General features: G+C 38.4%; 1 long non-coding RNA gene across 1 annotated transcript in view; it reads left to right on the plus strand.

Annotated features, from left to right (window-relative positions):
- Nucleotides 1-16838, plus strand: part of LOC150019980 (uncharacterized) — a 47295-nt gene extending 30457 nt beyond the window's left edge. The window contains exons 3-4 of the long non-coding RNA XR_016509104.1: nt 16574-16684; nt 16716-16838. This is a non-coding gene — a long non-coding RNA (uncharacterized LOC150019980). The remainder of the gene's footprint in view (nt 1-16573; nt 16685-16715) is intronic.
- Nucleotides 16839-18021: the final 1183 nt, after the last annotated feature.

Here is an 18021-nt window from a genome sequence, read left to right on the forward strand (position 1 = left end):
TGATGGTGGTAATGGTAGCAGCAGTGGCAGGCTATCAGAAAGCCCATTCACACATTTTAAAAAGTCACGAGGGATACCTGAAGAATGCTCCCAACACCAGACTAGATCGCACAGCTCATAGTTTCAGCTCTGGGGAAAATAAAGCCTCGTTGTTTCTGACTATGAAAACCAGTGGGGGTTGGGGCAAAGGAAGAAACTGCTGGTCTCTCATCAGAGTCTACTTGTTTAAAGCACCCCCACAGTCCTAGAACATCCACAGACCCATCCACTCTGGGAACCACAACCAAGGCAACAGCCTGAGGGGTGCCGGTCACATACAGGAAGTAAGAGAAGTGCCTGGAAAAGGGGCGAGTGCTGAGCAAGCAGCATTGTTCCCTCTAAGACCCCTCCCCCACATACAGTACCACAACCTGGTGAAACAGGTTGCACTGTACTGATGAATACCTGAGGCTCTGCCCCTTACAACATAACAGGTATGACAGCTCTACCCAAGACACAGAGGCAAGGAAGCACAGGAGCCTGTCAAGATGAGGAGACAGGGAAGTATGGCCTAAAAGGGGGAACAGATCAAGGTTCCAGTGGGAGAACTAAATGACAAGGAGCTAGCCAACTTAACAGATGGGGAGATAGCCAACATAACATATATAGAGTTTAAAACACCGGTGATAAAGATGTTCACAGGCTTGACAGATATGCTTAAGTTTGGCAAATGCATAAGGTAGGAACTGAATGCCTCGCTAAGTAAATGAAGGAAAATCCACACAAAACCAATGGTGATGGGAAGGAAACCAGGGTTAAAGTCAATGATTTGAAACATAAGGGAGAAAAAAGAACAGTCAACTAGTACAGAATGAGGAAATAAGAATTGAAAAAAATGAGGAGAGGCTTAAGAATCTCTGGGACAACTTTTACATGTGCTAACATCTGAATCATAAGGATGCCAGAGGGAGAAGAGGAAGAGCAAGAAATTGAAAGCTTATGTGAAAAAATAATGAAGGAAAACTTCCCAAATTTGGCAAAGGAAATAGACACACAAGTCCAGAAAACACAGAGTCCCAAACAAGCTAGACCCAAAAAGGACCACACCAAGACATATCATAATTAAAATGCCAAAGGTTCAAGATAAAGAGACTCTTAAAAGCAGCAAGAAATAAGCAGAATGTTACCTACAGAGGGGTGCCTATAAGACTATCAGTTGATTTCTCAGAAGAAACTTTGCAGGCAAGAAGAGACTGACAAGCAGTATTCAACGTGATGGAAAGCAAAGACCTACAACCAAGATTACTGTATCCACCAAAGCTATCATTTGGAATGGAAGGGCAGATAAAGCGCTTCCCAGACAAGGTAAAGCTAAAGGAGTTCATCTTCACCAAGCCATTATTACATGAAATGCTAAAGAGACTTATTTAAAAAAAGAAGTTTAAAACTATGAACATTAAAATGACAACAAACTCCTAACTATCAACAACTGAATCTAAAAACTAAAAACAAAATCCACCAAGCAAACCTAATAGGGTATGGGGATCATTTGGAGAGTTATCAGTTGGGAGGGGGAAGTGGAAGAAATGGGGATATGGTGCAGGGATTAAGAAGCATAATTGGTTGGTACAAAATAGACAGGGGGAAGTTAAGAATAATATAGGAAAGGGTAAAGCCAAAGAACTTATATGCATGGCCCATGGACATGAACTAAGGGGGGGTGGATTTTGGAAGGAAGGGGGGTACTAAGCAGAGGGAAACAAAGGGAAAAGAGATTGGCACCACTGTTATTATCAATCTAATATACTTTTTAAAAATGTACAGTAATATTAGCCATGAATTTTCTTTCAATGCACTCTGCTATCCACAGGTAATGAAGCTTTTCTCATTTAAAAGCTATTTGTACTTGATACATGGGGTCTTCCTAAAACATACTCAAAATAAAAAGGAATAATTAATTATTGTTCTCCCCACCTCTAGTTTCTAGCTGTCAAGTAACTCAATTTTACTAAACTATTCTTGTGATAATGTACATAGTCTTGTCTATATCACTGCTACTATAGTTCACCTTGGATCCCCACGCAATATAGCATCCAAGTCCATCTGTTCCTTTAATATTGCAAATTATTTTTTTCAGAGAATTTCAAACTCTTCATCATGTACCCCAGGTTGAAAAGCTCCACGACTCAAACCACAAAGGCCTGGTGTTGTTCATTAATTTATAATGCATTTATTCCATAGACATTATTGATCACTGACTTTATATGAGAGACAAGGCTGTTCTCTCATAATATTAAGCAATAGGAGGAGCATATAATAATCAGAAAAGGTCTTTAAAATTATTTTTCTTTCTATCCTCAGTTTATTCTCTGATAGAAGCTTATCAGTTAGAGAATTGACTTTAGTACTTTGGAATCGGGTTTGTTTCATTAAGAGACTAAAGCTTTGTACTGTGTCTATCCCCATGGCCTTTCTCTGACTGGTTCTGACAGGTTATTATTATTATTATTATTATTTTTAGTTCCAAAGAGTGGGTCCCTCTGGTGAATAACTAAGTTTCCTCATGGTGGTAGCAGAGACACAAGTATGCCACTGGGATCTTTGTCTTTCAAGGATTAATGGTATGTAGGGAAGAAATCCTGGTTACCCACAACCCCCAAAGCTTTTAATGTGGAAGGCATGACTTCAACATGTTGTCATGACACTGGTGCTTATAACCAAAGTATGTGCTGAGGTCCCAGGAATGACTTGTGTTCTTCTCCTTTTGTCTCTATTTTGGCCTCTAATACCACTTCCCTCATGAGCATCTTCCAAGTTCTAATTACTTCCCCTGAAAGTTAAGGGGATGGGGTGGTCACTAAGCATTCTCAGTTCACCCATGCCTCCACAGAAGCATTTAGCAGCAGCTAGCATCTGTTCTCTTGTTTTCTCAGTGAACTTAACCTGCCAGAATCCATCTATTATTATTCTCTCAGCTCCCCTCAGAACTAGCATTTTCAGCATCAGTACATAAGAAGTTTTCTCTTCCCCTACATTTTGGTAGGTATTAAAAGACTTAATGTACACACCACTGTTTTCCATTAATTTGCTCTTCCTTCCCTTTCTTTTCCTCTCTTCTCTATACTCCAAATATCCATTCAATAGTCGTTAATAGTAAGACCACTGTCTTAGAGGCATTGATGAGCTTTGATCATTGAACAACCTCTAGGGAGGACCTTGTGTCAATAGATTTTTATCAATCTCTTTAACTGATTATTTCTGCTATATTTTTCTAGGAAAGACTTAACCTTCTGCCAGAAAGGTGTAGTCCTGTAACAACCATAGTTTTTAATATATCAGAGATCCTGCCATGAACATTAAGATCATTCACTGATATTGAACTATAACTCAAAATCTGGAGAAGTCTGCCAGGAAAGTAAGAAAAATATGGAACTTCTAGCTATAGAACAAATTACTTCTTTTTTATTTATTTTTAAAATTTTGTGACTTAGGTACTAACTTATTAATTAATTCTTTGGATCCTCCTCCCTTACCATGTTGGACAGTTCCCACAAAGCCTAGGCCTCCCTCTCCTTCACATATTGCATATTCACCTAAGGGCTCTGATGTAGGAAGAAAGGTAGTTTAACAGCTGCCCCATCAGGCAGTATTGTCAAAACCAGCAGATATAGGAGGGGTGAATATGGACCTATTAGTTATATTAGTTCATAGAACCTCTTTGTTTACAGTTTGGCAGCCATGGGAAGGACACCCCCACTAATACTATTTAGGGATAGTGATGTCTGAGATGGAGAAATGGGTGACTCCTCTTTCCTCCTCTAGGCTGAAATACAAAATGTTTAAAACTCTAAACATAAGCATCAGGTTATAATAAGCTAAGTGGGCATCTGAGATGTTACTAAGTTACAAAATCTGTTATTCCATAGAAATTACTCATAAAATTATATTCTCCATCACCCCTAAACCATTTTCTGGCTTGTTAATTTAGTTAGTAGAGAAGTTGCCTCAGTTATATTTGATCTCTCAGGATGCAAATGGCATTGTCTAGAGATCACCTCCTGGGGCCACATTTCATGCCTGCCTGTTGTCTTGCCCTTGAATCGCCTTTCTATGCCACAATGGCGAGGCCAACACTCAGCCTTGTATGAGGAGTTAAAGAGCACCAGAGACTTCTTTCCTTTTATTGTCGGGGTAGCCTCACTTACTTCTTTCTTTGTTCCCTTCTTATCATAGAAAATCCTACCAGGGGAATTGGTTCTCTCAGCTGCAAGCCTGGGCCAGGTCTCATCTTCCTGCACTCCTCTGTGGTTGGTTGGTAGTTCTGTTGCTTAAGCCATTGTTGCCCACACAACAGGGAGCTGGGTTAGCTTTTCTCTGTGTGGATGATCATGCCGTCATGCTTAGAGGTAACCGTTTCAAGGCCTTCCTTCCAGTCATCTTCAGAACAAATACTTTTCCTTAGAGGCCCATAGTAGATAAGATTTAAACCTTGAATTTTACATTGAAACATTTATTTCATGTTTAAAATTAAACCTTGCTGCTTCAATGTCTGACTTAAAGACTTATTTGTTACAAGTCTACTCATCCGATATTGGGACTTATGGAAAACCCCTGATACTTAGTTACAGGTAAGAATGAGTTGTGCGTTGATTTAGCAGTATGAGATATTGGAGTGCCTAATCAGAGAACCCCAATACAAACAATAGTAATGCCCCATTGCACACTTCCATTTTTGAGATCAGTCATTTCTGAGAGAGTTTTTGCCAGCCTGGTTCCTTAATTAAGTTGATACCTGTGATTAGTATTTAATATTTTACTGAACTTGTGAATTAACTCTAACTTTATTCAAGCAAGCTTATGAATCATAAAAATCTTAAATTGTATGATTGGATGTAAGCTATTATTTTGGAGATTTACCAACCTATTAGAGCAGTGATTTTCAACCTTCTTCATTTCATGGCATACATAAAATAATGACTAAAATTGGTCCAGCATACCAAAAATATATTTTTTTGCCAATCTGACAAAATAAATAGGTATAAATTTGATTCATTCACACTGGACAGCTATTGTTGTGTTGGCTGTTGTTATTTTTTAATTTGACAATCTAAGGGAAAGGAGGATAGTGCCTCTGATTAAATAGTCAGGTATGGCATGTTTTAAAAATTCTTGCAGCCCACCAATTGAAAATCACTGTATCAAAGCTATGTATTTTGGGGAAATGGAGAGAAAATAGAAATAACATAGTAAAATATTAAAACATGTTCTGAAGAGTTTTTAATCTCTTTATTATTGTGATTGAATATGAAAATATAATTCTATATCTACATATTGCTATATCTATCATTTCCCCAAGTGCCTGGATTATAAAGAGATTTCTCATTGTACCATTTTTCATCATTTGATGGATATGTTGAATTAAGCAGGAGTTAGTTCCCTCTAGCAATGATTGCTAGCATTGAATAAAGCTAGTCTTAACTATCCTTATGTTGCTAGAACATGTGATGATACTGGTTAATGGCCTATAAAAATAACAGGATGTGGTGTAACATGACACACTAAATCCTCTGCTGAATCAGGTTTTTTGTTTTTCTCAGCTGCCTTCCTCTTTTCATCTGGCACTTAACCAGATTATGCTTTACCTTTTCTTATGAAGTTGACATAGAAAGATTGTACTATGTGCATTCTCTGTACCTCTTACTCTAAACAACCATTTTAACAGGTGACAAAGACCTTACTTACCTAAATATTTGCTGCAGAGTAAGCCCAATGTTTTGATGCTTCTCATCCTCTCCCCTTTTTTCCAGAATTCTACTACTAGCCAGCCCCACCTACCATATATGAATAAACAGAAGCTAATATTTGATGACAACTACTTTGTGCCAAATATATTTTATAAATTGTCTTCATTTAATTCTCCACAAAACAAACTCTTTTAGCCCATTTTTGGATAAATGTTCAGGAGGTTAGAAAGGTTGAGTGGCTTGGCTATTGTCACACAGAAATGTGGTGGAACTAGAGTTTAAAACCTTCCTGCCTGACAGCAGTCAGTACAGACAACCACAGCTGGCTAGTCTTCCTTGATTCTCCCAAGGTCACTTTTGCATATGCACAACTTTGTCTGCCAGGAAGGATGGCATCTGACTTTCTCCGTTGATAGGTCAGGTGTGGCAGAGATGCTATGGTGACCTGTCCATGCTCTTGCTGCCCATCCCCATTCATTTCTCCCTGTCTGTTTCTTTCTCTATGCCATTCATTCATTCATCATCTATTTATTGAGCTTCCATTGTACTAAGTACAGAGCAATACCCCAGCACTGAAAATATAGCCATAAACCAAAGGGTTTCTCTTTCAAGAAACAATTATCTTATAGGGGGTTACAACTGACAAACACACACACAAAAAAAGATATGTGTGTTTGTGTGTGTGTATGTATGTATGTATGGTGTGCCTGTATATACTATATAGAGTGATTTAATAAGGACTCTAACACAATGATATTTGAGCAAAAATTTGAAAGAAGTAAAGAACAAGCTTTACAGGCTCTGGGGGTAAAAATAAGTATCCTAGGCAGAGAAAACAGCAGGTACAAAGATTCTAAGGTAGGAGTTTGATTGATATATTTAAAAACCAATGTAGTGGAACATAATTAGTAAGAAATAATCAGAGGTGGTAAGCTTAGGGCTTTTTTTTCCTTTGCGGTATCTAACAAGAACTTTGGATTTCTTCCAAAGGTGAATGATAAAGCCATTCGATGGAATGGTCTCTCTTTTGAATAGTTTACCATGCTCTATATTTAAAAAAAAAAAAAAAAGGATCATGGAGAGGGAAAGAAGAATGCAAAAAGACCACAGTGAAGTCTTTTAAAACAGTTCCAGGGACTCCTGGCCAAAATGGAGGCATAGACAGACATGTTACATCTCCCTCCACAACTAAGAAGAAATAAAACTACCTCAAAACTAGAAATAACCAGAAGTTCCAGAAAATCAAACTACATGGAAGTCCAGCAAACAAAGATATAAATAAGAAATACTCATCCAGACAGATAGAAGGGGCAGAACCAGGGTGGAGAGCATGCTGTGTGGTGGTGGCAGCAGCGTCAGCAGCAGCAGCGGCAGTGGCAGGCCAGCAGAAAGTGCAGTCACACATTTTAAAAAGTCAGGAGGGACACCTGGGGAGCATTTCCAGCTCCTCACTGGACCTCACAGCCCACGGTCCCAGCACCAGGGAAATCAAGCCTCATTGCTTTTCACTGTGTAGACCAGTAGAGGTTGGGGTGGAGGCAGAAACTACTGATATCAGCAGAAACTACCATTTGTTTAAAGGGCCCCCATGATCCTGGAACATCAGCAGACCCACCCACTCCGGGAACCACGGCCAGGGCAGCAGCTAGAGGGGCGCCAGTCTGGTGCGGTAATGGGAGAGATGCCTGGAAAAGGGGCGAGTCTGGGCAGGTGGCATTGTTCCCTCTCAGACCCCTCCCCAATATACAGTGCCACAACGTGGTGAAACAGGTCACCCTGTATGATGAATCCCTAAGGTTCCACCCCTTACAATGTAACAGGAGTGACAGCTCTACCTGGGACGTGGAGGCAAATAAACACAGGAGCCTGTCAGAATGAGGAGACAGAGAAGTATGGCCCAAAAGGGGGAATGGATCAAGGTTCCAGCGGGAGAAATAAGTGACAAGGAGATAGCCAACCTAACAGATGAGGCTATGGACAATCTAACAGATGCAGAATTTCAAACACTGGTGATAAAGATGCTCATGGGATTTACAGATATGCTTGAGTACGGCAAACGCATAAGAGAAGTGAAGGCTATGCTAAGTGAAATGAAGGAAAATCCACATAAAACCAATGGTGAAGGGAAGGAAACCAGGGTTCAAGTCAATGATTTGGAACATAAGGAAGAAAAAAAACTGTCAACCAGTGCAGAATGAGGAAGCAAGAATTGAAAAAATGAGGAAAAATTCCCAAATTTTGTGGAGGAGATGGACATACAGGTCTGGGAAGTACGGAGGGTTTTGGGAGCTGGGCCCAGGGGGGAGCACACCAGGACACATCATGACTGAGATGCCAAAGATGAAAGATAAAGACGGAGTCCTTGGGGCAGCAAGAGAGAGGTGGAGATTTGCCTATAGGAAGGTGCCAATAGGACTATCAGTTGATTTCTCAGAGGACACTTTGCAGGCAGGCAGGGACTGGCAAGCAGTATTCAATGTGATGAAAAGCAACCTACAACCAAGATTACTCTATCCAGCAAAGCTATCATTTGGAATGGAAGGGCAGATGAAGTGCTTCCTAGACAAGGTAAAGCTAAAAAAGTCCATCATCACCAAGCCATTATTATATGAAATGTCAAAGGGACTTACTTAAGAAAAAGAGGATCAAAACTATGAACACTAAAATGACAACAAACTCACAACTATCAGCAATTGAATCTAAAAAATAACAACAAAATCCAACTAAGCAAACCAGAATAGGAACAGAAGCATAGGTATGGGGATCATTTGGAGGATTATCAGCTGGGAGGGGGAAGGGGGAGAAATGGGGAAATGGTGCAGGGACTAAGAAGCATAATCGGTTGGTACAAAATAGACAAGAGGTTGTTAAGAATAATATAGGAAAGGGTAAAGCCAAAGAACTTATATACAGGACCCATGGACATGAACTAAGGGAGATGGGATTGCTGGAGAGAAGGGGGTACTGGGCAGAGGGGAGCAAAGGGGGAAATTATTGGGACTACTGTAACAACATAATCAATAAAATATACTTAAAAATATATAGAAAAAGAAAAAAAGGACAGTTTCAATGTAAGATGATAATGCCTTCTTTTGTAGTGGGAGCCTTAGAACTGGTAAGATGTTTTTCGGTTGGGGATGTTTTTGAAAGGGAGAACTGACAAAACTTTCTGGTGAATTTAATGTAAGGTGTGGCATATATGAGGTATTAAGGGTGGCCCTGAGATTGGTCTGAGCAAGTGGAAGCATGAAGTTGCCATCACTGAGTCAGGGAAACCCAAGAAGATTAGGACGGAAATGGGTTAGGATTTAAAGTTTTACTTTGGTCATGTTAATGTTAGAAATTCCTATTAGATCATGCAAGTAAAGATGTAAAGTATTAAACAGTTGGATACAGGAATGTGTAGTTACAGAAAGGTTTGGGCTTGAATTATATAAATTTGAGAGTGATTATCATATTGGTGATACTTACAATGAATTGGATTAGGTCACTCATAGAAGTAACTATAGAATACAGAGAAACATCTTCTTAATAGTTCTCTACGCTAGTTGAGTTGCACACCAGGATCTCCATGGACTTTAAAATATATACACATATCAAAGGACAACTACAGACTCATCATCAAATCAAAATCTTCCCTAGATAATTAATTATGTGGAAACTGACATGTGTTTGGGAATCAGTATTATAAGCCATTCTGTTTGTGTTATAATAAGTAATTAATTTTTAATGCTGAGAAGGCACTTTTTTCCACATCCACTGCCATCTACTCAAATCCAAGCTTTGGTTTTCCCTTACTATAAGTATTGTACGCACATCCATTTTTAAGCTTGTTTTTGCACAGTTAGTTCACGTAATCTTTTCAAAGATTAAATCTTCAATGTCCTCTTATTGTTCTCAATGACAATAATCCTTCAGGTGGCCTGTAAGGTCCTGCCTGGGGTTGGCCCTCTGTCTTTCTATCTCATCAGGCACCAGACACCCCCTTTCCTCTCTCCACTGCAGTAAAACACTAGCCTTTCTTCAGTTCCTGCTACACATCTGCTTCCTCTCATCCCCAGGTTTTGCACTTGCCATACCCTCTGATGATTTTTTTCTCCCCTTGTTTCACCTAATTAACTCTTACTCATGTTTTGACCTCAGTTCAATATTCATTTTTTAAAGGAAGACTCTGACTTTTCTGACTAAGCCAAATAATCCCATGGGAGGAAGTTATAAAACAAATCTAGGAGTTGTGACCAACATTTTTAAAGAAGGAAATAGACTAGAAAGGAATAGAAAATGTCAGAGTGAGTTGTGAATAACAAAGATAAATATTATAAACTTTTGTTTTTGTGTGCATTCGTCGGCAGCCATCCGTCTCGAGAGACGATGGTGTAGCTTCTTAGGAGTCCATCTGCACTCTCCAGTGAAGCTGAAGCCACAGAGCCTCGATGAAGCTACAGAGCCTGGGCAGGGTGATATGGAGGGTCTGCTGTTGCCCATGCAGCAGACCCCCCCTCTCTTCGCAGCTGAAGGATCCAAGGGAAAGACGGAGTCAATACAGCTTGGCTTCAGGTGCGCCGCAGGAGTTGCCGGTGTTGACTACAACGTCAAACCGCCTTAGGGACTCCGGCTCCGGATTTTCTGTTGGGGTTTACTCCCTTAGCCTTTCCCCTGAAGAGGTATGCCGCAAGGCAGCGGAGGTTTTTTGGAGTCAGAGTTTTCCTTCTCTGTGTGTGCATTAATAGGCTGATATACTCTATTGTGTGTGTGTGTGTGTGTGTGTGTGTGTGTGTGATTACTAGCTTATTGTCTGACTGTAAGTCCCTTGAGAGCAAAAGATTTTGTCCTCTAACTTTTGATCTGATGCATAATCCTTGATCAAATCACTTGCCCTTATCTAACTGAACACTCAAAGCATATTTATAGGAAGAAAGGAAGGAAAACAACAGATGTGGGAATTTATATTTGGGTCAGGGTAAGCCTGTAACATTACATTTTGTAGTGGGATCAGACTAGCTTTGCCAATGCAAATTCTGTGGGCTCATTGACCTCATATTTGAAAACAAAAAGCCTTCCTGTAGTGTTTATTTATTTTTAATAATGTTTAAATAAGCAATGAAATACCTTCATTTATAAGTGATAAGGAAAATGGTTAGCTCAGGAAATCTGATATTACTGTAGGTTGCATTATTTCTTGAGAAGAGCTTTAGAAATTCAAGCCATCATGAGAACTATAGTAGAGCAATCTGTTTTTTAATTCCTTCCCGAGATTTATGAAAAATTTAGAGATGATATCAGAACTAATGAACTGGTGTCTCACCTGAGCTTGGGAATTGTTTTTTCTTCCCCTAGGTAGCTCTGTTACTCACTCTTATAATCACTGTTTCCAGTCTTTTCTATTCTTCCCATTTTAAGTTTTCTGTCTCCAATGTCAGAAAACTCTACTGAAACTAGCTTCCAAAAAATACAAATTATTTGGATAGTTCACTGAAAATTGAAGTTTACAATTAATTTCAAGTCTGGTTGAATCCAGGACCCCACTGGTGTCACCAAGCCCTGGTTTCTTGTCACCACCTCCCTGGTGCTGGCCCCACTCTCAGGTCCCATGTAGTTGCAGATGGTTGCTGGTCATCTCAGGTCCCTCCATGCTCTTAAGTTCATCTAGTGAATTTCAGAGCAAAATTACCATTTTTTTCCACTGAAGTTCAAATCTGTCCCTAAGTCAATCATTTTGTGGAAGGGGATGTAATATTCTTATTGACTAGACCTGAGTCACAGGCCTAAAGCAGATTCAACTTTTTGGGAAGTGTGTTGATGAGAATGGGGGCTGAGGTGGCTGCCAGAAAGTGAACCATTGGAAATAGCAACTGTGAAGCACCTCACCTACTGTAATCCCTTCCTTTCACGCTCAGCAAATGATGTTCCTTTCTACCTCAAGAGAACATAACAGTAACTGTCCTTTTTTCATATCTGTATCTTTCTACACCAGCCCTTACTGGGACTTTCATTCATCAATTCTCCTATTTCTCCTGTTTATTCACTCTTTCTTTTCTCTCCCACAAATGTGTTCAAACTTTCTCATCTTTACAAAAATGTCTCTTGATTCTATTACTCCTTTAGGCCACCAGCCAATCTGCTTCCTTACCTCATAATCAGGTTTCTCAACAGTTTTTCTTTCCTCTATTAACTTCTCTTTAATTTACTCATAATTTTATGATAATATGATTTTCTGCCTTATTAAAATTGCTATGACAACAATCTAATTGAAAATGGACAGAACATCTAAAGGAGAGATACGATGATAAACAGGTACATGAAAAGATGCTTGACATCACCAATTATTATGGAGAACAGATTGGTGCTTGTCTGAGGTGTGGGGGTGCAAAGTATGTGAAAGGTGTTAAAAGACATGAAATTCCAGCACCACCAAACTCACTGTCTGATAGATAATAAATTTTAATATGTTTATGAAATAAATTCATTCATAAATGTGAATCCCACATTTATGAAGTATAAAAGGGAAAACTGGTGAAAGGGCCATGGTTATGATTTTATTTCATTTAATGGTATGCTTTGAAAATAATATTCTTAAAACTGGCTACTTTTCAAAGTTATATATTACTTAGCTTTTATATACATTCTTTTCATTTAATTTTTTTTTCAATTGCACTTTCAATATTATTTTATATTAGCTTCAGGTGTACAGCATAGTGGTTAGAAAGTCATATGTGAGATCTATCTGGAAAAAGTCCAATCATTGTTAATATAATGAGAATGGTTTGCTCAACATCAATGTAACTGGCAGCCAAGGAGAGTGGACTGAAATGCACATGTGTGAAAAATGACAACTTCACTGTACTAGTCAGTGGGGGCAGAAGATGGCACTGAGTGAGCATGTGTACTGTGTGGCCATTGTATTCAAAATGACTGAGTGAGTAGAGCAACGAATCTGCACCAAATTTTGTGTTAAGCTTGAACATTACTCATGGAAACTATTCAGATGATTCAGAAGGCTGCAGCTATGGCCAGCTGGTGATTGGCAGCTTCATTACAACAACATGCCCGCTCATGCAACACATGTTGTGCAGATTTTTTTGGCAAAACATCAAATCACCCAGGTGACTCAGCCCTGCTACAGCCCAGATTTGGCACCCTGTGACTTCTGTTTTTTCCCAGAAATAAAATTACCTTTGAAAGGGAAGAGATTTCAGACCATTGATGAGATTCAGGAAAATATGATGGGGCAGCTGATGCCAATTAGGAGAACTGTGTGAGGTCCCCAGGTGCCTACTTTGAAGGGGACCGAGACATCTTTGTCTTATGTATGATGTTTCGTGTATCTTGTAGCTTCTTTAATAAATGTCTCTATTTTCATATTACATGGCTGGATACCTTCTGGAAAAAACTTGTAGTTTACTAAGTGTTCCCCCAAGTATGTCCAGTATTATTCATCTATGCATCCGGGCAGTTTCTCAACATACCTTCCTGTAAGGCTTTGTAACTGAGTGTTACCTTCTTGAACTTTGGAACCTATTTATTTCTACTTGAAAAAATGAGTATGTTCCACTTTAGTTGCGATAGTATCTATATACCACCTTGGTACTTTCTGCCCTTTAATTCTTCCTGAAACCTTGCCTAACTTTTTTGTGAGGTTGGGAATTTCCTCAGGGACTTTTAGGAATTTAATAGAAGAGATATGATCCCATGAGTTATTGTTTGCAGTGATGGTAAACCTCACTATATTTCATCATTCTAAACAATCCAGTCTCAAAAACAGAAAAGATATATTTAGGCCCAGTGTTAGGTTAAGTGTATTGGGAGCTGGGCACTCAAATAAAGATCTTTACTATCTCTCTGAGGATATGGTAAATTCAGAGCTGACTCTTACATATATCGAATTGATGGTAGTCCCCCAGAAGAATTCCTAGAGAAATGGCCCTGAAATTGTGAAAAATATGTATTTTTGTTACCTTTGCTTTAAAAAGCAATCTTTTGATTTAAAAAATTTTTATTTATTGAGAGAGAGAAAGAGAGAAACATTGATTTGTTGTTCACTTATTTGTGCATTCATTGGTCCATTCTTGTATGTATCCTGACCTGGGATCAAACCCACAGCCTTGGCATATAGAGACGATGCTCTAACCAACTGAGCTACCTGGCCAGGGCAATCTTGTGACTTTTTAAAGCAACAAAAAACTATAAAGTGGAAAGTAAATATACTAAAGTGGTTTCCACAGTAAGATTGGTATCCTAGAATTACTATAAAGGGAATCATCATTTCTTAAGGAACCTATTTATTGTGAGTCAGTATAAAATATAATGCAAAGCCGCACCTGTGTATAGTTTATCTGCTTAACATCTTGTTCTACCCAGAGCAATGAATGGGTCAAGTTATGTTTGCCTTTCAAGATGCTAATAATTTTGCTTCTGACACTAGATAGATCAAGAGATAACTGGCTATGTTTCTAGAGTGAAACCCTGGGGCTCTAGTGTGAAACCAAGAATAATGGCCACAGAGGTTAATAGGCAAAGCTGGTCCATGATCAGGGAAGGGGGCTTTGTCTTCCTCTTCACCTAACTACCTTTCACAAATCTCTCTATGTTTTTCTAGAATTTCCTCATAATCAAAATATTTTTCTTCAGATAAAATATCTGTCTGAGTCATGCACTTCTTACTGTAAAATTATATGTCAGGCTGTGTGATAGAGTGATTGTATTTGGCATTTAATCAAAGCATCTAATGAAAACTGAAGGGCAGTTATTCCCACAAAAGAATTTCAGGAATAAGAGGTAGTTTATTTTTTATTTTTTAATTGAATTTATTGGGGTGACATTGGTTAATAAAATTACATAAGCTTCAGGGATACAATTCTATAATACATCATCTATATATTGTATTGTGTGTTCACCAACTCCAGTCAAGTTTCCTTCCAGCATCATTTATCCCCTCTTCCCTCTCCTCCACCTCTCCCATCGTCCTTTCCTCCTGATAATCACCATACTATTGTTGGTCTGTGAGGGTTTTTTTGTTTTTGTTTTTGTTTTTGCTTAATCCCTTCACATTTTTCACTCTGCCCCCTCCCCTCTGAGAGCTGTCAGTCTGTTCTCTGTATCTATGAGTATTTCTATTTTATTTGTTAGTTTACTTTGTTCATTAGATTCCACATATAAGTTAAATCATATGGTATCTATCTTTCTCTGACTTGCTTATTTCACTTAGCATAATGTTCTCCAGGTTCATCCATGCTGTCACAAAAGGTAAGATTGTCCTCTTTTTTTATGACTGAGTGGTATTCCATTGTGTAAGTGCACCACAGCTTTTTTATCCACTCATCTACTGATATGCATTTAGGCTGCTTCCAAATCTTGGCTATTGTAATGCTGCAATGAACACAGGGGTGCATATATTCTTTCAAATTAGTGTTTGTCTTTCTTCAGATATAATCCCATAAGTGAAATTACTGGTTCTTAAGACAGTCCCATTATTAATTTTTGAGGTAACTCCATACTGCTTTCCACAATGGTTGCACTAATCTGCAATCCCACCAGCAGTGCACAAGTGTTCCCTTTTTTCCAGCTGTGAGGTGGTGTATCATTGTGGTTTTAATTTACATTTTTTGATTTGCCAATAATACATCTGATAAGGGGTTAATATCTAAAATGTATAAAAACTTATAAAACTCAACACCAAAGAAAACCAAAACAAAACAGAAAAACCCCAAACAATCCAATTAAAAACAGGCGAAGGACTTGAATAAACACTTCTCCAAATGGGACATACAGATGGCCAATACACATATGACAAGATGCTCAATGTCACTAATCATCAGAAAAGAGGTATCTTCCAGTCAGAGCCTGAAATTGCAACAGTGATGCTAATAAAAAAATAATTGCTGAGCCTATGCTATGAGGATACCTAAGCTACTTTGAGCTGGATGCTTTGAAACTTCAACAATCCTGTTCTGTGTCTTAATTATTATTTTTCTCTATTTTCTCAGGTATACTAGTATTATTATACTAAGTTAAATACTATTGCATAATTATTTTGTGATTAATTTATGCTTTTACTTTCCAAATGACATATTTATTTGTCATTCACTTACAAAAGCAGAAAAACATTTAAGTTGTAAAGTCCCACTTTTTTTTCTGACCACAACAAACAAGCTTTTGCTTTCTCTTCTATCAGCTATGAAGTAGGATAATCTAACCATTATTCTTTCCCACCTCTACCACCTATTGTGCAGTGTTGGTCCACAATAGGTACTCAATATGAGTGAAATGACTGGCATCTTTTTATCCCTACCACTATAAGTTTACTGTTTAACATTTCAAAATGCTGTTGTTATTCTGACAAAAATTTTATAAGGTCCAAAAACTGAAGATTGACTCTGTTTCTTCTATGGTGTGGCTGTCTCCTAGATTTCAACATGCCATTGACAAGTTAAGTTGAAAATTTGCACAGAAAGAATTTGTGCCTTGTTCGAATTTGTAATAACAAAATAATCTAAGTTTTTGAGCTTAAATATAGGTCTTACAAAAACATAAATTTGGTACAATAATATTACAGAGAAATTCTTTTTAACTGTTTCATTGTTTATATTTATTAAAAGTAAGTTTTGATGTTCTCTGTCAATTATCTTGGATAATTATCTTGGGTTAAGTTGAAAAATATCAATGGCCTAAAGATAAATCAGTGAGCATATAGTATTTGTATTTAAGTTACTCCTCCATGTTTTTAATTATAGTTTAATGAGGATTCACTAGGTTAATGAAATAAGAACAAAAAAAGATACAGTTCAGAGAAAATTCTGTGTGAATATTAATGCTCCAGATGTAAAGAAAATGTGTAAAATTGGGCCTTGCAGACGCCGTCGCCGCTGCCGCCCCGGATATTCCCGCATCCAGCCATGGTCAACCCCACCGTGTTCTTCGACATCGCTGCCGACGGCGAGCCCTTGGGCCGCATCTCCTTCGAGGTGTTTGCAGACAAAGTCCCAAAGATGGCAGAAAACTTTCGTGTTCTGAGCACCGGGGAGAAAGGATTTGGTTATAAAGGTTCCTGCTTTCACAGAATTATTCCAGGATTTATGTGCCAGGGTGGGGACTTCACACGCCACAATGGCACAGGCAGCAAGTCCATCTACGGGGAGAAATTCAATGATGAGAATTTCATCCTGAAGCACACAGGTCCTGGCATCTTGTCCATGGCGAATGCTGGACCCAACACAAACGGTTCCCAGTTCTTCATCTGCATGGCCAAGACCGAGTGGCTTGGTGGCAAGCATGTGGTCTTCCGCTAGGTGAAAGATGGCATGGGTGTTGTGACAGCCATGGAGCGCTATGGGTCCGGGAATAGCAAGACCAGCAAGAAGACCACCATTACTGACTGTGGACAACTCTAATACATTTGACGTGGGTTTTGTCTTAACCACCAGACCATTCCTTTTGTAGCTCAGGAGAGCAGCCCTTCACCCCTCTCTGCTTGGAAATGTTCTGTAATCTTCGTGCTCTCGCCGCAGTTCATTGGGTTCCATATTTTCCTTACCCCTTCCAAGTCTAGCTGGATTGCAGAGTTAAGTTTATGATTATGAAATAAAAACTAAACAACAAAAAAAAAGAAAGAAAGAAAATGTGTAAAATTGTTCCCTACTCATCAGTTGGAAATTCTGTGAACAAAAAGTCCTTTGGGTGTCACAAAAGTAACTTCTGACAATTAAGCATGTAAAATTTTTTGTGATGTTACAGGTTAATTACTCAAACTTGTGAAGAGGAGTGAAATTTTTAGAAATGGAATGAGCTATCCAAATCAATATGAATTATAATGCCCATCATTTTCATGGTAAATGAAAATATGCATAGAAACATAGATACATGTGGTAAATGTTGTTTTTCTTACTTATGCAGTTATATTCAGAATTATATTCAGTCTATAAAGCAAATTATTAATTGTAAAATTAATTTTATTACAATTCCTTTGTAAAACTATTCATATGTATACTGTTGAAGTGAGAAGTCAGAGATAAGCAAGAAAAGGAGGCTTGAATGGCCTATGTGATAATGGATTAGAGGTGAAGACATCAGTATGAACTGATGCTTCACTTAATATTGATATAGGTGGTTACACATAGAATTATTTATATATATGTCTATGTACTTTGGTTAGTATTTACACATATATTTTCTTGCATTGACAGTAGAATGGGCCTATAAACAACAATGCCCCAGAACCAATAAGCATAGTTAGTGTTCAGCTCTTGTTTTCTGATGTCATTCTCCAATAAAATGCACCAGGGATTCTTGGGAAAATGGCAAA

Source organism: Furipterus horrens, unplaced genomic scaffold (assembly GCF_987537825.1).
Source record: "Furipterus horrens unplaced genomic scaffold, mFurHor1.1.pri manual_scaffold_2, whole genome shotgun sequence".
NCBI classification, from domain to species: domain Eukaryota; kingdom Metazoa; phylum Chordata; class Mammalia; order Chiroptera; family Furipteridae; genus Furipterus; species Furipterus horrens.